General features: G+C 39.3%; 1 protein-coding gene across 1 annotated transcript in view; it reads left to right on the plus strand.

The window, feature by feature from the left end:
* Positions 1–20,001, plus strand: part of TANGO6 (transport and golgi organization 6 homolog) — a 251,235-nt gene that overhangs the window by 140,306 nt on the left and 90,928 nt on the right. The gene's annotated exons all lie outside the window — the stretch shown is intronic.

Genomic DNA, 20,001 nt, shown 5'->3' on the forward strand with positions numbered 1-20,001 from the left:
AGCATAGTGCCTAAGGCACTTGACTGCTCACCAGAAGGCTGGCGGTTCAAACCCACCAGCCACTCCTCAGAAGGAAGGTTGGGCAATCCTATTTCCGTAGTGTTACTGCCTCGGAAACCCAAGAAGGGGTCACTATGAGTTGGGGCCGACTCGACGGCAAACAACAACAACCACAGACCCATTTTGTAGAGGAAGAAACTGTGGCTCAGAGAGCTTCAGTAATTTGTCCAGGACTCATTTAGCTACTAAGTGATAACACCAAGAATTGAACCCACCAACTTGAAGGAAGTTGCTCTGTGCTGTGCAAGCTGAGGGTGACAGATAAGAGCACAAGCTCTAGAATCAAGTTGCCTGGGTTCAAATTCCAGACTGCTGCTTGTTAGCTTTGTGGTTATGGGAACATTTCTTAACCTGGTGCCTCAGTGCCCTCATCTATGAAATGGGAATATCAGTAGCATTTATCTCATAGGACTGTTTTAAGGATTAAATAGGATAATATTTGCTTAGAATACTGCTTGGCACACAGTAAGGGCTCAATGATTTTGTTTTTTTCCTAAATAAAGAAGAAATGTCCTTTTTTAAAGGAAAAAAAAAACAAACCTATTTCTTTGAGTATTCATATGGGGCTAGGAGGTGGGATACTGAAGAGCAATAACAAAGAAAAAAATTGTTCACTCTAAAGATGGGTTAAATTAAGGTGAACTCATGAATTTCTCCATAAGCCAGTATGTCTACTTTGGCAATTTTATTTGGGGCTGTATAACATAGATTTGAGGGATTAGTTTCTTTAACCTGAGTTCCATAGACTTATCTGTTGACTGACAAATTAAATATAGCTAGGAGTCTTAGAATTACAATATATATAATTATACATAGTATAAAGAGCGGCTAGAACAACAAACAAATCTGTTTTGGAGTAAGTGCTGCTAGAATGTTCCTCGGAAGTGAGAACTGCCAGACTTCATCTCTAATGCTTTGGTCATGTTGTCAGAAGAAGAATATCATGCTAGGTAAAGTAGAGCGTCAGCAAAAAAGGGGAAGACCCTCAACAAGATGTATCAACACAGTGGTTGTAACAATGAGCTCAATGACAATGGCACAGGGCCAGGCAGTGTTTCATTCCATTGTACATGGTGTCATTATGAATTGAATCAACTGGATGGCAGCTAACACAACAATACAAAATCCAAAACCTACTGCCATCGAGTTGAATCTGACTCATAGTGACCCCCCATTGGATTTCTAAGACTGTAAATCTTTATAAAAGTAGATTGCCTCATCTTCCTTCTGTGGAGCAGCTGGTGGGTTTGAACCACTGACCTTCTGGTTAGCAACCAAACCTCTTACCCACTATGACGCCAGGGCCCCTTAAACAAAAGAGCCTTAAATTAAGACAAACCAGTCATTTAGGTGAGGGCTAGAGGTGTACAGTATCTATTTGAATCAGTCAGCTAACATGTTGAATTTTGAGAATTAGACTATGTTTGGGGGCTGTATTCTTACCATGCATGTCCTGCATTAGATTATTATGAAGTATAAGTGTTCATGGCTAGTATTTTGGCTTTAAAAAATTGCCTCATTGAGCTATACTTTTTTCCTTCTTTAAGCATCTTCTCATGTGTTGATCTGTTTATCTTTGACTTTTCAGTAATTCCTTTGTTTCCACTACCATGTTATCTAAGGTAGAATGAGAAATGATCTCACCTTTAGTTTGAGAGATTTGTCTGTGAGCTATAGTTAAATTTAGGAACTGTGCTCTTTATGAATGAGGGAAAGACTGTGAAAAGCAAACTAGTGTTTTGCCACTTGCATCAAGAGAGCAAGAACATTGACTTCTTCCTTAACCAGCATTTCAGGGAGTTTAATAAGATTCTACATAGCCATGCTTCTTTTCTATTGATAGCCCTAAATTTTCCTAATTTGTGGATAACTCCTCCATCTAAAGAAGATAGAACCCGGATCTCTAACCACTTGAATCCACTTAAAATTAACATTTCTTCCTACTCTTTGAAGAAAGACTTTCTGTATTTGTCTTAGTCTTAAATTTGAGTCAGAAACATACTTGACAAATTCACCATTTTAAGAAATTGTTTTCTCAGAGTAGATGTGAAGGGTAAGCTTAAAGTACCACAGGATTGACTGTAACCTCTGACTTCTATTTGTGTGTATCACTGGGACTGTCAGAGCTGAATGTTATATATACATAGACATCAAAGTAACACGTATTTCCTCTGTATCCTCTGGTAGACTGCTACTGTGGGGCTGATGGACACTGAAGATGCATATTTCTCAGTCTCTACTGGCCAGTCCAAATCATTTCCTGGGGTGGGAGCAGAGGTGGGGGTGAGGGGTTAGGTTGAGTAGGAGAGAAGCCTTACAACATCCTCCTATAATTAACCAAGTTTTCAAAACAGTCTTCAAGCATTTCAAAGAAAACTCCATCAATTCTCAAAGTTCTAATCTTCATGTAGCCTACTTTCCCAAGTATCCAGCTATAAACATAGCCTTAGCTTAGCGGCTAGTTTCTAGATTCACATGACCAAGTTGTCCAGGTGCATAGACAAGGTGGTTTATTGAAATCCTTTAAGTAAACTTAAAGCCCATTTAAAAAAAAATTTTTGTTGTGATTTGGTTGAAAGTTTGCACAGCAAATTTATTTTCCATACAGTTTATACACATTGTGTCTCATCACATTGACTGCAATTCCCCACAGTGTAACAGTTCTCTTCCCACTTCTTCCCCGTAGTTACCTCTCCCCTGTGTCCTTCCCTCCCATGCACTCCAGCCCCCTCCATCATCTCCCGGTGCATACAGGGCCCTTTTGTTCTCCCATAGTTGATCACTCCAAGTAGTATATCTACCTGATGTAAGTGTTCAGCCCGTATTAAAGCCCATTTTTACAACATGGTCAATAATCTTAGTTTATTAGTGGTACAGAAATCCTTGTGAACCCCTACTTTATGAAATTTTTCTAATAAATACCTTTGTTCCCTTCGCCCAGGCCCTGCACTCTCCCCACCCCCACTTTTCCCATCAGGGAAGGTTTAGTGGGAGAATAAGGCATACAGGTAGAAACTGGAGACCATCCAGTATAGCTTCCTCTTGGCATCAGCTTTAGTTCTCTAAGAACACTCATGTTTTTCCTTGCCACTATACTATGAAGAAAAATCAGCAGGAGCTTTTTTCCTCCATTTATTGAAAAAAACAAGATAGCACATACATACAATGAGTATGTAGTATAATGCTTTTAAGAGCATAGCTTGATGGTTCTTTACATACTTACCAACATCTAATCAAGATACCATTGCTGATGTCAGATGGATCTTGGCTGAAAGCAAAGAATACCAGAAAGATGTTTACTTGTGTTTTATTGACTATGCAAAAGCATTCGACTTTGTGGATCATAACAAATTCTAGATAACATTGAGAAGAGTGAGAACTGCAGAACACTTAAGTGTGCTCATGAGGAACCTATACATAGACCAGGAGGCTGTCACTTGAATAGAACAAGGGGATATGGCGTGGCTTAAAATCAGGAAGGATGTGCATCAGGGTTGTGTCCTTTCACTGTACTTATTCAATCTGTATGCTGAGCAGATAATCAAAGAAGCTGGACTATATGAAGAAGAACGCAGCATCAGGTTTGGAGGAAAGCTCATTAACCTGTGATGTGCAGGTGCCAAAAAGGCAAGGAGGCCACATCTTCTGACCTCCTATAACCACACAAAAGGAAGACAGAATCACCATCAATAGCCCAAGGCCTATTCCTGCAAGGTCAGTCATGCTGCCTCCCTCCAGCCCTTGCACCAACCATTCCTCCTGCAACACCCACCACTTCTCTGTTAGGTTCGATAATTCGCTGCAGTGGCCACACAGAACTCATAGATTATGGGGTTTATTAGGGAGGCACCAGGCTACAATCATGTTCAGGAACTACGGTCAGTCTCTATCAGTCTCTCTCCCAGCAGTGCATGTCTCTCGGTGTCTCTTTTTCAGCAGTGCATGTCTCTCAAGAGCACGTTTCTCTCAACAACACATCTTTCTCAGTCAGCAGTCAGAGAGTGTCTCCTTCTGTCTGTAGAAGGGCTCCTTTTGAGCCTGGCAGAGTGGCCAAACTAACCAATCATAACATCAGAATTCTAAGCACCTGAGAGAGCAAACTTCCCAGAACATTGCTTTGTGCCACTCTCAACAGAAATACCCCAGGTAGGTAAGTTTAACCATCAGGAGCTCCTTAGGTGCTCACAGCAAATTTCATCTTAGAGTTTACAAAGACTTATGGCTAGAAAAGCCATACCAGGTAATTTACTACACTGCAGCAGGCAACACAGCCTTACTTGCTGAAAGTCAAGATGACTCGGAGCACTTACTGATGAAGATTAAAGACTACAGTCTGCTGGATGGATTACACCTCAACATGAAGAAGACAAAAATCCTCACAACTGGACCAATAACCAGTGTCATGATAAATGGAGAAAAGATTGAAGTTGTCAAAGATTTCATATTACCTAGATCCACAATCAACACCCATAGAAGCAGGAGTCAAGAAATCAGATGACCTATTGCACTGGACATATTTGCTGCAAAGACCTCTTTAAAGTGTTAAAGAGCAAAGATGTCACTTTTAAGACCAAAGTGCGCTTAACACAAGCTATGATATTTTCATTTACCTCATATACATGTGAAAGCTGGTCAGTGAAAAAGGAAGACCAAAGAAGTGTTGATGCTTTTGAGTGGTGGTGTTGGTGAAGAGTACTGGAAGTACGATGGACTGCCAGAAGAACTAACTGCCCTTGAAAAGTGCAGCCAGAATGCTCCTTGGAAGCAAGAATGGCCAGATTTTGTCCACCTACTTTGGTCATGTTGTCAGAAGGGATCAGTCCCTGGAGAAGGATATCATGCTTGGTAAAGTAGAGGATCAGTGAAAAAGGGGAGAACTCTCAATGAGATGGATTGACACAGTGGCTGCAATGATGGGCTCAAGTACAGCAGGGATTATGAGGATGGTGCATGATGAGGCAATATTTCGTTCTGTTGTACATAGGGTCCCTATGAGTCAGAGCCAACTTGACAGCACCTAACAACAACAATCAAGATAGAGAAATTTCCCTTTACCCCTTTCTAGTTTATAGTTGCCCCGATAGTAAGCACTATTCTAACTTCTTGTCATCACTGAATCTTATTTTAATGGAATTAAGTCCCTGTATTTCCAGTAAGCTGGTGGTCAGATCTAGATGCTTGGGTAGATTCAGGTCAAATTTGAGGATGCAAGAATACTTTATAGGCTGTACTTTGTATTTCCTGTTACATCACTTCAGGAGGCATATAATGTGTAGTTATCTCACAGTCTATTGAGACTGATAAGTGGTGTTTACAGCAGGGTATATTCATTATTAAATTACAAAGCAACCTATCTCTCAATGGTTTAAGTAACCATTGATGATTATTGCCTAGATCCATTATTTCATAGGAGTTACATTTTATTTACAGATTAGGAAACTGAGAGGCAAAGAGAGTTAGTAACTTGCCTAATATCACACACAGCTAATTAATGATTGATTTAGAATGTAAACCCATTCAGTCCAACTCCAGTCTATTACCCTTCCTAAACGTTTCTCTGTGTCATTAAGTATCCTTTTACTAGCATTAATATGGCTATTTTCCATGTTCTTTATAATTTTTAATGGTTGCATGGTATTGAATCATTTGAATGTACCACAGTATTTCAACCAACTAACTTATAAGGTTGTACCAATTTTTCACTACTATGAATTACATTGAGATGAATATTCTTATAGGTAAATCTTTGTGTAGATACTTGATAATTTCCTAAGGAAAAATTTCAAAAAGTAGAATTTTTTGTTAAAAATGTGTGCATACTTTAAAGATATATATATATATATATATATATTTTTTTTTTTTTCCTTGTGACTTGGGTGAAAGTTTACAGAGCAAATTCATTTTCCATACAACGGTACATACATATTTTGTCTCATGACACTGACTGCAATTCCGCACAATGCAATGGCTCTCTTCCCACTTCCTCCTGGTAGTTACCTCTTCCCTGTGTTTTCCTCCCATACACTCCCACCCCTTGACCTGTCTCCCTGTGCAAACATTGCCCTTCTGTAATCCGATGATTGATCGCTCCAAGAAGTGTATCTGCCTGATGTAAATGTTCAACCCATATGCCTGTCTATTGTTTGGCTGGAAGCCCAGGAGTGAGTTCATTTCCAGACTTGAAGAGTGGCTAGGAGCCATAGTCTCAGGGGTCTCACCAGACTTTATCAGATCAGCAAGCCTGGTCTTTTTTTTTTTTTAATCATTTTGAGTTTTGTTCCACATTGTTCTCCCACTCTATCCAGGTTCTTCTGCACCAGTCCCCCTCAGAGTGGTTGACAGTGGTAGCCGGGAACCATCTTGTTCTTCTGGTCTTATGGTCAAATAGGATGAGGATCACATGGTGTACCAGTCCCTTGCACTAATCATTTCCATGTGTCTTTGGTTTTCTTCACTCTTTGTTGCTCTGGATGAGGAGAGACCCATCATTGCATCTAGATGGCCGCTTGTAAGCTTTTAAGATCCCAGTCGCTACTCACTGAAGTAGGATGTAGAACAGTGTTTTTATGTAGTATGTTATGCCAATTGAGCTTGATGTTCCCTGCGACCATGGTCCTGAGCTCACAGGCCCAACTACTTGTTACTACTTGTTCCCTCTGAGTAGCTGGCTGTGGCCAAGAAGCCACTACATCCTACCTTGTTATATATCTATAACAAGTATGTATACATATTATATATATATATATACACATACATATATATATATATATATATATATATATATATATATATATATATATATATATATAAATAACAAGTATATATATACCTGGATGTTCTTCAGCACATATAAATACACATGTAGAAACATTATCTGCTAACACTATACATGATCATGGGCACACTACCCCCTGCCTAGACATACCTGATCATTCAGCCTGTCTACTAGTCTGTCCACCAGTAGATCAATGCTTGCCATCACTGACAGTGCAATACTGTACATGCAAAAGGGTTCATCTTTGTTGTCTGTACCTCCCATATTCCTCTCTATGTCTTCTTCTTCCTCAGTGCCACAGTGTTGATCACTCATATTTGGTACATTGCCCTTCCCTTCACCCAAATCAATTTTTGTGTCTTGTTTCCCCCTCTTCCCTCCCAAACCAATATTATATAAATATTAATCCATATATTTTTATCTCTACTCTTCAATGTAGAAAATATTATGGAAAGATTTTGGTTTAGTTTCTTTTACTTAAGGATCTATTTAATTTATTCTTATACTTGTAGAAATTTAATCTTAACACATTGTTAAATTACCAATCACTCCAAATGTTTTTCCATCTGTTTCCTCTTACATGATCCAGTGTCGATGTTGACAATAACCTGTGGACTGTTACATGTCATTGCATTTTTTAAAACTTCTTTTTAAAATATATGTAAAATTTAGATTCTTGTCTTGGAAGATTTTTCAGGAGATGTTTTCCCCCTCAACTCTTCTTTTGAAAACTTTTAAACCTACAAGAAAAGCTAAAAAGACTAGTATAATGATTAGTCAGATACTTTTCATCTGAATTCACCAGTTGTTAATATTTTGCATCATTTATGTCTTTCTTGCCCTGTATTTTCATAGACCTTTTTCCCTGAACCATTTGAAAGTACTTCGCAAACATCATGACACTTCACTCTCAGATACTTAAGCATATATCTTGTAAGCACAAATACCCTTATCACAGTGGGATTGTTTCATCCTGTAAAGGTTGGGGCACCAGCTTGGCTAAGTACCTGTTTCTTTTAGCCAGAATAATTAATCTGTATATAACATATTCCTTCCTATACCCTACCACAAATAGAAATTGCATATTTAGCAAATTCAAATGTTCAATTTACGTTATTAATCTGGGCAAACCAAGAAGTTCCAGAGTCAGGAAATAAGTCACCAGTTTACTGCATCTCTCCTTTATGAGCCTTGCACTGGCTCTGAGGTAGCTGAAAGTTTGAGAAGAGCACTTAAAGAGCTCTTTATAAGTAAAGAACAAATGCAACTTTTAAAGGGCAGTGATAATTTACAGTGTTGAGGAGGGCATCAACAGGTTATGATTAAAACAGCATACTAACTCATATCTCAGAATCTATTTCTTCATATATTTTCCTGTTGTTGAGTGCAGTTGAGTTGGCTCGGACTTATAGCGAACTTATATATGAACGAAACACTGCCTGGTCCTGCACCATCCTCACAATCCTTGCTATACCTGAGTACACTTTTGTAGCCACTGTGTCTGTCCATCTCGTTGAGGGTCTTCTCCTTTTTCACTGATCCTCTATTTTACCAGCATGATGTCCTTCCCCAAGGAGTGGTCCCTTCTGCTAACATGACCGAAGTAGGTGGGATGAAGTTTGGCCATTCTCTCTTCTAAGGAGCATTCTGGCTGCACTTCTTCCAGGACAGATTTATTAGTTCTTCTGGCAGTCCATGGTACTTTCAGTATTCTTTGCCAGTACCACAACTCAAAAGTGAACTCTTCTTTGGTCTTCCTTATTCATTGCCCAGCTTTCACATGCATATGAGGCAGTTGAAAACACCATGGCTTGGGTTAGGTGCACCTTAGTAAAGAGACATCTTTGCTTTTTAGCACTTGAAAGAGGTCTTTTGTAGCAGATTTGCCCAGTGCAGTGTGATAGGTCGTTTGATTTCTTGACTGCTATTTCCATGGGTATTGATTGTGGAACCAAGCAATATGAAATCTTTGACAACTTCAGTCATTTCTTCATTTATCATGATGCTGCTTATTGGTCCAGTTGTGAGGATTTTTGTTTTCTTTATGTTGAGATATAATTTGTACCACGGACTGTAGTTTTTAATCTTCATCAGTAAGTGCTTCAAGTCATCCTGACTGTCAGTAAGCAAGGTTGTGTCGTCTGCATATCACATAGGATGTCAATGAATCTTCCTCCAATTATGATGCTGTGTTCTTCTTCTTATAGTCCATCTTGGATTATTTGCTTAGCATACAGATTGAATGAGTGTGGTGAAGGGAGACAACCCTGACTTACTCCCTTCCTTATTTTAAATGATCAGTATCCCCTTGTTCTGTTTGAATGACAGCCCCCTGATTTGTGTATACGTTCCTCATGAGCACAATTAAGTGTTGTGCAATTCCCGTTCTTCTCAATGTTATGCATAATTTATTATGATCCACACAATTAAATGCATTTGCTGCATAGTCATTAAAACACAAGTAAACATCTTTCTGCTATTCTTTGCTTTCAGCCAGTATCCATCTGACATCAGCAACAATATCTCTCGTTCTATGTCCTCTTCTGAATCCAGCTTGCATTTCTGGAAGTTCTATGTCAATATACTGCTGTAACCATTTTTTAATTATCTTCAGCAGGATTCTACTTGTGTGGGATATTAATAATATTCTTCAATAATTTCCACATTCTGTGGGATCGCTTTTCTTGGGAATGGGTACACATATGGATCTCTTCCTGTCAGTTGGCCAGGTAGCTGTCTTCCAAATTTCTTGGCATAGACGAGTAAGTGCCTCCAGCATGGCATCCATTTGTGGAAATATATCAATGGATATTCTATCAATTCCTGGGCCTTGTTTTTCGCCAGTTCCTTCAGTGCAGCTTCATCGTCTTCCTTCAGTACCATCAGCTCTTGATCATATGCCACCTCCTGAAATGGATGAATAGCGACAAATTCCTTCTGGTATAGTAACTCTGTATTCCTTCCATCTTCTTTTGATGCTTCCTATATCATTCAATATTTTGCCCATAGAATCTTTCGGTATTGCAACTTGAGGCTTGAATTTTTTCTTCAGTTCTTTCAACTTGAGAAATACTGAGTGTGTTCTTCCCTTTTGGTATTCTCACTCCAGGTCTTTGCACATTTCATTATAATAATTGATGTTGTATTCTTGAGCTGCTCTTTGAAATCTTCTGTTTAGCTTTTTTATTTTGTAATTGTTTCCATTTGCTTACCTACTCTCCATTCAATAGCAAGTTTCAGAGTCTCTTCTGACATCCATTTTGGTCTTTTCTTCCTTTCCTGTCTTTTTAATGACCTTTTGCTTTCTTCATAGATGATATTTTTGATGTCATCTCACAATTCCTCTGTTTTTCAGTCATTGGTATTCAGTGTATCAAATTTGTTCTTCAGATGGTCTTTAAATTCAGGTGGGATGTAATCAAGGTCTATTTTGGCTCTCATGGACTTGTTTTAACTGTCTTAAGCTTCAGTTTGAACTTGCATATTAGCAATTGATGGTGTGTTCCACAATCAGCTCCTGCCTTGTTTTGGCTAAAGATACTGAGCTTCTTTCCACAGATGTAGTCAACCTGATTCCTATGTATTCTGTCTGGTGAGGTCCACATGTATAGCTGCTGTTTATGTAGTTGAAAGTAGATATTTGCAATGAATAAGTTGCTGGTCTTGAAAATTGTATCATATGATCTCTGGTGTCATTTCTGTCACCAATGCCGTATTTTCTAACTACTGATGAATGTTCTTTGTTTCCAACTTTTGCTTTCCAGTCACTTGTAAGAATCGATACATCTTGATTACATGTTTGGTCAATTTTAGACTGCAGAAGTTGGTAAAAATCTTCAATTTTCTCATCTTTGATTTCGGTTGTTGGTGTGGAAATTTGAATAATAGTAATTGACTGGTCTTCCTTGTAGACATATGAATGTTATCCTATCACTGACAGCATTGTACTTCAGGATAGATGTGGAGACATTTTTTGTGACTATGAATGTCATGCCATTCCTCTTCAATTTGTCATTCCTGTCATAGTAGATCATATGGTTGTCTGATTCAAAATGGCTGAAATGAATCCATTTTAGCTCACTAACACATATGATATGGATCTTTTTTTTTTTTGATACATTTTATTGAAATATAATTTATGGACAGTGAAATACACAAAAGTAAAGTGACATGGGTCAATGCATTTTTTTTTTTTTTTTGCAATGTTTCCTCCCCTTCCCTCCCACCCCTGGTAACCAACAAAGAAAATTTTCTTCCATATATAAATCTTTACTTGACTTTTTACAATAATGAACCAATACTATATCTGTCCTTCTGTGATTGACTTATTTCAGTCAGCCTAATGTCCTCCAAGTTCATCCATGTTGTGCAGTGTTTTGCAGATTCTACGTTATTATTTAGTGTTGCATAGTATTTCATTGTATTTATGTACCATAGTTTGGTTATCCACTCCTCTGTTGATAGGCACTGTTTTGGTTACCTAGTGCTGCTCTAACAGAAAATATAGCACAAATGGGATGGACTTAACAAACAGGTGTTTTTTCTTACAATTTGGAGGCTTTAAATCCGAGTTCAAAGTGCCAGGCTCTAGAGGTTGGGTGAAAACCCCTCAGTCTTGGGCTTCAGCTCTGCCTCCTGCTGCTGGCCCACTGAAACTGGAGGCTTTTCTTCACTCAGCTGCTGGCTGCTGAGGCTGACAAGCCTAAGATTGACAAATAATAAGACGCAGTCCTGATATTACCAAACCACTTGACAAGCCATTAATTCAAGTCCATTAAAAGTCTCAAGATTGGTAGGGCATGGCAGACTGTTGAACAACAACTCAGCTACATGCAGGGTTCAAGCATGCCATAAGCTTGAAACCATTCCCCAAGGCTTCTCCTTATATACAGGAAGCAGACCACATCCCTACAGCAGCTATTCACCATAGATTCCACCATGGAGTTGATTACCAGTCTCATCATGGGGAATACTACATCCAGATGCCCAGCCACCCAACCAGGCCCAGCCAAGCTGACACACAAACTTAACCACCACAGGCACCTGGGTTGTTTCCATCTTTTTGCTGTTGTAAATAGTGCTGCAATGGACATGGGCGTGCATATATCTGTTCTTGTCCTGGCTCTCACTTCTTTAGGATATATACCTAGTAATGGGATGGCTAGGTCAAATAGTATTTCTAATTCCAGCTTTTCAAGGAATCACCATACTGCTTTCCACAGTGGTTGTATCATTTGACAGTCCCACCAGCAGTGTATGAGAGTCCCAATCTCTCCACATCCTCACCAGCATTTGTTATTTTCTATCTTGTTGAACTTTGCTAGCAGTGCTGGGGCAAGATGGTATCCCATTGTTGTTTTGATTCGCATTTCTCTAATGGCTAATGATCGTAAGCATTTCTTCATGTATTTGTTGGCCACCTGAATATCCTCTTTGGTGAAGTATCCATGTCACAATACAGACGTTTATGCATTCCGTTTCACTTTTGACAACTTCCAGTTTTCCTAGATTCATACTTCATACATTCCATATTTAGATTATTAATGGATGTTTGCAGCTGTTTCTTCCCATTTTGAGTCATGCCACATCAGCAAATGGAGGTCTCAAAAACTTTACTCCATCTACGTCATTAAGGTCGACTCTACTTTGAGGTGGCAGTTCTTCCTCAGTCGTATTTTGAGTGCCTTCCGATCTGAGGGGCTCATCTTCTGACTCTATATCGAACAATGTTTCAGGGTTATGCATAAAGTTTTCCAGTAATATATCAGACAGTGTTTCACTGCTATTCATAAGGTTTTCACTGGCCAATTCTTTCAGAAGTGGATGGTGCCTTCCTTCTTCCAACTCATGCCCAAATATGTATTTCTTCTTCTCTCACTTTCATAGTTACCATGCATTAAAGATAATGGAGAGGAAATCAGGAAAAAGATTGATGGGAGGAACTGGCTGACTTACTGATGGCAAAGAGCATTCTGGTGCATCTGTATCTTGGTGGCATCATTGTAAGTCCAGGATCTTCCATTCAACAAGGCTAGGAACTCATACTCTGAAACTTGCTCACATTAAATAGATTCATAAGAGACCAATTTGTTAACCAGAGACCAGTTTATTCATTTTCAGTGAAAGATCATCGCTCTCGGGTCAGATTGGACATCTTTACTCTTTAGTAGTTCCTTCCTGGTATTGGAGTTCTCAAGACACTTAATTTGTAATTGGAACATTGCTTGTTAAGTGGAATTACATACAGCAAAGGGAATTGAGTACATCTGTGAGCCTATTTCCTTCTGAGATTGCTTAGACAACTTTTCCTGATCTGATGTAGACTGCTCTTCTTTCTGACATATGCCAGATGCAGTATCTTCTCTCTTCAGCAGAGCTTGACAAACACTACACATTTCTTTATTCCTCTAGACCAGTGATTCTCAACCAGGGATGATTTTTCCTCACAGGGAATATTGGCAATATCTGGAAACCATTTTGGTTGTTAGGACTGGAAGCTTGGCTGCTAACTGAAAGGTTGATGGTTTGAACCCACCAGCTGCTTCACAGGCGAAAGATGTGGAGTCTGCATCTGTAAAGATTATAGCCCTGGAAATGCTATGGGGCAGTTCTACTCTGTCCTATAGGGTCACTGTAAATTAGAATCTACTTGATGCAACAGGTTTGGTTTGGTTTGACAGCTAGAAGGATAGAGACCAGAGATGTTGCTATTCTTCGTACACTGCACAGGACAGCTCCCCAAACAAAGAATTATCCAGCTCACAGTGTCACCAGTGTCACTGTTGATAACCTTCTTCTAGACCCCACATGGACCACTCAGATGTGTTAGTTAAATCCAGGGCTGCTGCATGTAGTTATGTAGGCTGTTCACAATTTCATAAGCTCCAGGGTGCATTGTATGAATGGCATACAGTGGACTCCAGTTGCACAATGCATACCATGTACAACCTGGTGGCCCTGACTAAATTGTAGGCTTTCTTACATCTTAGTTACATTTAGGTTGGCATATCACTGGGAAAAGTGTGAAAAAGTTATTAATTCCTTTTTGTCATATGTGGAAACTTCTGTACATGGATAATCTCATCAATTTTATACCACTATTATTAGCATAATTTTTAATAGGAAGCCTTTTCTGATACCTGCTAGATAAAGGAGTGTGTCCTTTTTAGAGGCCATGACCACCTTTGAAGTGATTTTATGTACCTCTCTTCTTTTTTTACCTTCCTTCTACCTTTAATGGACCACAATATTAACTAAGGTATGTGTTTTAATTATCCCTTGTACTTAGGGAATATTTTATGTCCCTTGCTAACATTTATTTCTGTTTCTAAGGAAAAAGAGAAAATAAATGATGTTGTTTTTCATTTATATGTAGCTCTTGTTTCAGTGCACAGCTTGGGTCAGAAGTCCCTGATGGAAAAGCAGTTTCCAGCTCTGCCCTTAGTAACACCAAACACACTTTGAATTCTAATTTAGTTTCGTGCTTCTGTCAAGTTCTAAATCATATAAACTCCTGGGTTATTTCATTGCTCTTTCTTTGTTCAAGGTTCTTTCTTGTTTTCCTAATCTTGGGGCTAGGGTATCAATGTAGTTCAGTTCAGAGACACATATTGAGTAGCTATGTTTTCCTAATTATCCACAACATCCATGTATAGCTGATGTAATTAGGGAGGGGTAAGGTTGGTAAATGGGAGCTCTGGTGGCATAGTGCCTGAGGCCCTTGACGGCTAACCAGAAGGCTGGCGGTTCAAACCCACCAGCCACTCCTCAGAAGGAAGATGGAGCAATCTACTTCCGTAGTGATACTGCCTAGGAAACCCAAGGAGGGGTCACTACGTGTCGGGTCTGACTCGATGGTACGTAACAACAACAACAACAAGGTTGGTAAATAGATTTAAAAGCTATACCCTCAAAAAAATTGACGTGCAAAGGAAAAGAAAGAGAAGAGGTGTGTGCCTTGAACTGGAAAATAGCAGTACAGAAAGCAATAGTCTGTTCCTGCATGGAGCTTACAGTTTAATTGGTGAGGTCAACTCATACCCAAATCATCTCAGTAAGATGCTCTGCTTGTGGTGGGAGGGACGGTAGGGCACCGTATTGTGGGAGCCCATAGGAGATGGTCTTGTCTGTCCTTGTTTATCTGGAGACCCTGCAATTGAATGTGACAGTGTGCTACAGGGCTCCCGTTCCTTACCATCATTACAGCACAGCAGGTCAGCTTTTGAAAAATAGCTTTTGTATGATAGTTTTCAGACAGCTTTTTTACCTCACAGTATAGGCTTGAATGAAGGTAAAAGCATAGGTTGAAAGTGTGAGTAATTGGATACTAATTTGGCATGATAGCATTCATAGATTTTGACAGCAATGAATGAAAGTCAAGGATTAGAGTTTATATGTTTTAAAACAAAAAAATTCAACGAAGTTCAGAGAGTCGAATAAAGTGCTTTTTGCCAATTCTGCCTAGATTAATATTACTCACTGGCATCTAGTTGAATCCAACTCAAAGCAACCCCCATTGGGTTTCTGAGGTTGTAAATCTTTGCAGAAGTAAATTACCCCATCTTCCTTCCATGGAGCAGCTGATAGATTTGAACCGCTGACCTTCTGGTTAGCAGCCAAATGCCTTATCCACTATGCCACCAGAGCTTCTTAGTATTAGTATAGTTTAATTCAACAAACATTTATACTAACATAAGTTAGAAATACTAATATGGCCAGAATTGAAAACTGAAGTCCAGGTTAAGTGACTGTTTTTCTCCTCCAGCTCTTTTTCTTCTTGTCAATTTTTTTGAGAGATATAACTTTAAAATTTATCCATTGACCTTCCGTGCCTAATTATGTCATGGTTATTGTGGATAATTTGGAAAGTATTAAAAAGTATAAAAATAATCACTTACAATCTCACCACTCAGAAGTAACCACTCTTTATTTACATTTTGATGTTTCCTTCTCTTTTCTCTTTCTTTTGCAAAACTGTAATTACATTGCTTTTTTTTTTATTATTTAACATTATTTGTGAATACTTTTGTATGTCATTCAATATTTCTTGAAAATATAGTATTTGTTGTTTATATTATGATAAATACTTTGGATTTATCAGAATTTTGTGTAACTATATTAGAAGCTCTGGTAGCATAGTGCCTAAAGCATTAGACTGCTAACCAGAAGGCTGGTGGTTCAAACCCACCAGCCACTCCTTGGAGGGAAGGTTGGGCAATCTACTTCTGTAGTGATACTGCTTCGAAAACCCAAGGAGGGGTCGCTATGAGTTGGATATGACTCTACAGCAGTGGGTTTGGGTTTTTTTGTTTTGTTTTGTTTTGTTATCTTCCTATTAGTATGTAGTTGAGTTATTTCCATTTGCAATTACTGGTCAGTAGAAGTATGCTATTGATTATTTTGATACATAAATTCTCTTGGTGAATCTCTGACTTTTTCCTTAGAAAAGACTCCTACAAGGGAAATTACTAAGTCAAAATATGTTGTTGTTGTTGGGTGTGTTGAGTTGTTACTCATAACCCTGTGCACAACAGAATGAAGTGGTGCCTGGGCCTGTGCCATCTTCACAGTCATTGCTATTTTGAGCCCATTGTTGCAGCCACTGTGCCAATCTGTCTTGTGGAGGGTCTTCCTTTTTTTCACTGACTTTGTACTTTATCAAGCATGATGTCCTTTTCTAGGGACTGGTCCCACTTGATAACGTGTCCAGAGTTTGTGAGACAAAGTCTTGCTATCCTCGCATCTAAGGAGGATTCTAGCTGCACTTCTTCCAACACAGAATAGCATGCTTTTAACGGTCTTTGATATTTAGTGCCAACTTTCCCTCCAGAAATGTACACAATTGCCAGCAGTAAATGAGAGTGGCTAATGTCCCACAGAAAAAAAACTATTCCATGACTTCAGACTAAACTTCTAAACTTGACTAGCCATCTCTGAAATGAAATGAAATGAAATGAAATACCATTGCTCTCAAAAGGAATCAAGGGACCTGTCAGGGAATGTAGGTGGGAGGGTGGATGGGGGATGGATAGATGGAAGGAGGTGGAGCGGGAGGGAGGGTGGAAGGGTGGATGTACAAAGAACAGCACTTCTTAATTATTTTGAGGCAGAACTGAGTCTTCTAATCAGCAAGCTCAGACAAGCTCCAGTTTACTCTAGGTCAGAGACTTCAAAAATTGACAATGAAAATAGAAAGTCATAGTTACGTCACTTCATCTGAAATGTTTACCTGTAGGAAAGATCAGGAGTTAATATTTTGAGTGAAGAGTGAGGGGTCAGAATGAAATCTCAGATCTCTTTTGGTGTATGTCGTGGCAAGTAGAATGACACCCAGGAACCTGGGGCAAAGCACTTATACTCCTTGGCTAGGAGGCACCTTTTCTCAAATTACTCTATGTTCCAGGAAGAGGGTGGGTCCTGGGCTTTAGAGTATATTTCTAACTCTCAAAACCTGAAAAACGCCCTGATTTAACATGCTTTGTCAACTATTTTCCATATATGTTGCTTATTTTTTTAATTTAGTTTAGCAGTCATTTTGTCCCCTCAGAGCTCATCCAAGTGATGACTAACTCATGATCCCAGGTTACTAACCATCCATTTAGCTCCAGGGTAAAGACCATAATCAAATTTTAGAAAGCCATTGTATGTCCAGAGAGCAACAAATTTAACCCCAAATTGTGCTCTGACAACTACCTTCTTCCATCCGGTTGTTACCAAAAAAAGAAAAATTATTAGATTTGTTGAACAGGCTACTGTAAGTTCCAGTTAGCTTGGCCTGGGAATTGAGGCGAGGAGAAGAGCTTTTAAACAGATAGATAACATTTCATAGTATTGATTTACTGCAGTTTATACAGTTTATTGAACCATTCCTTTATGGATAAACATTGACTTTTTTTTCCTATTTCAAACACTGCAATAAAAATTCTCTGTATATATACTGATACCCATACACACATGCTAAAGCAGATAGATAGATGATTGGGTAGGAGGCAGCGGAAACAAAGTATGAGGGATTCCTGCCCACCCCTGGATATTTACTTGGAGAACCTGGTGGCCCTCCTCAAGAGATTTAACTCTCAAGCTTATCCACATTCCACCTCCAGCAATTTGTAAATAACCTTTCCATGTTTGCACCAGTTGCTGGATCCAGAGGCTTCTCTCCATACATAGATCTGGCTCCGATTCTCTGTATTCTCCTGTGTCTCCAGTTCTCAGGTGGCAGTTTGTCCTGTGACTTCAATTCTCTGATGTACCTAAGAAACATTGTAGATTTTCACGGTGCTCAGCCTTTTTTCATTATTTTGAGGATGAGAGTGATGATGACTTATGAACTCTTTACATGTCAGAACTGAAACCAAAAGTCTTCTGTATTGGTTTATTGAAATTATTTTTTCTGGTTATTCATTGCTAGTATATAAGAAAACAATTGATTTTTCTATATTGACCTTGTACACTGCAATTCTTCCTAATTTCACATATTAGTTCTAGAAGTTTTTTTTTTTTTTTTGGTAGAATTTTTAAAATATATTTTATTGAAATAAAATTTATATGCAGTGAAATACACAAAACTAAAGTGACATGGGTCAGTGCATTTTCTTTCTGTTTTTTGCAGTGTTTCCTCCCCTCCCCTCCCAGCCCTGGCAATGAACAAAGAAAGTTTCCCTCCATATATAAACCTTTCCTTTGCCCTCCACAACAACGAACTAATACTACATTTGTCCTTCTGTGATTGACTTATTTCAGTCAGCATAATGTCCTCCAAGTTCATCCATATTATGCGGTGTTTTGCAGACTCCACATTATTCTTTAGTGCTGCATAGCGTTCCATTATGTGTATGCACCATAGTTTGGTCATCCACTCTTCTGCTATAAATCTTGGAGATAAGTCCCTTGTCAGATATGTAATTATCAGCAGATATGAATTTGTTGCTGTCATTTTTGTTATGTGCTTTTTTGTGGTGTCAATTTCTTTGTTCCATATATTTTCTATGCTGAGCTCATTTTGTTTATGAATCATGTTATCACTTCCTTCCTTGCTATTGTTTTAGTATGTGCTGAGTATTTATGCTGGTCCTCTTTTTTGATGTGAAGGTTTGTCACTTTTCTTTGAGGTTACCCAAGTTTAGAACAGTCTATTCTGTCTTGTAGTTGTCTTGACATCCCTACCATCTAGAAGTTCTGTAACAACAGTTTTTTCCCTCTTTGTGGTTTGTAGTTGTCCTCATTTGTCAATTGCAAAAACGGCAAGGAGGCCACATGTTCCGACCTCCTCTAACCCTACAAGAGGAAGACAGGATTACCAGTAGTAACCCAAGCCCTATTCCTGCCAGGCCAGACATGCTGCCTCCCTCCAGCCCTTTCACCAACCGTTCCTCCCAAAGCACCCACCACCTCTCTCCTGGGTTCAGTAATTCACTGCAGTGACCACACAGAACTCACAGATTACGGGGTTTATTAGGGAAGCACCAGGCTACAACACAAGTTCAGGAAGAATGCTCAGTCTCTTTCCCAGCCCACTGTGTCTCAGCCAAGTCTCTCACAGTCTCTCCCTCAGCAGTGCTGGTCCCTCGGTGTCTTACTCAGCAATGCGTGTCTCTTGCCTCTCTTTCCCAGCAGCACGTGTCTCAGGAGCCCGTGTCCCTTTCAGCAGCACGTCTTCCTCAACCAGCAGTCAGAGAGAGTTCTGCCTCCAGGAGGTCTCCTTTTGAGCCTGGCAGGGTGGTCAAACTAGCCAATTATAGCATCAGAACTCTAAGCACCTGAGAGAGAGTGGGCACCTCCTAGAACATTGTTTTGTGCCACTCCCAACAGAAATACTCCAGGTGGACAACTTCAGCAATCAGGAGCTCCTCAGTTGCTCATAGAAAATCCCACCTTACAAAGACTTATGGGTAGAAAAGCCACACTAAGTAATTTACTACACCACACAATTGATGTCTCTAGTTCCCTGTTTACAATCTTGTAGGCTTACTTTGGATACTTCCATAGCTGGGTTGGTTTCTGGGTTATATCATGTGTGTTAATGGTCAGTTGTTGTTGGCTGTGTTGCTTCTCTGTCCAAAGGGCACCCTTTAGCATCTCTTGTAAGGTTGGTCTGGTTTTAACAAATTCCCTTAATTTCTGCTTATCTGGAAATGTCCTAATTTCACCATCATATTTGAGGGACA

Source organism: Orycteropus afer, unplaced genomic scaffold, assembly GCF_000298275.1.
Source record: "Orycteropus afer afer isolate SDZICR_OR568_19922 unplaced genomic scaffold, OryAfe1.0 scaffold00067, whole genome shotgun sequence".
NCBI lineage: Eukaryota > Metazoa > Chordata > Mammalia > Tubulidentata > Orycteropodidae > Orycteropus > Orycteropus afer.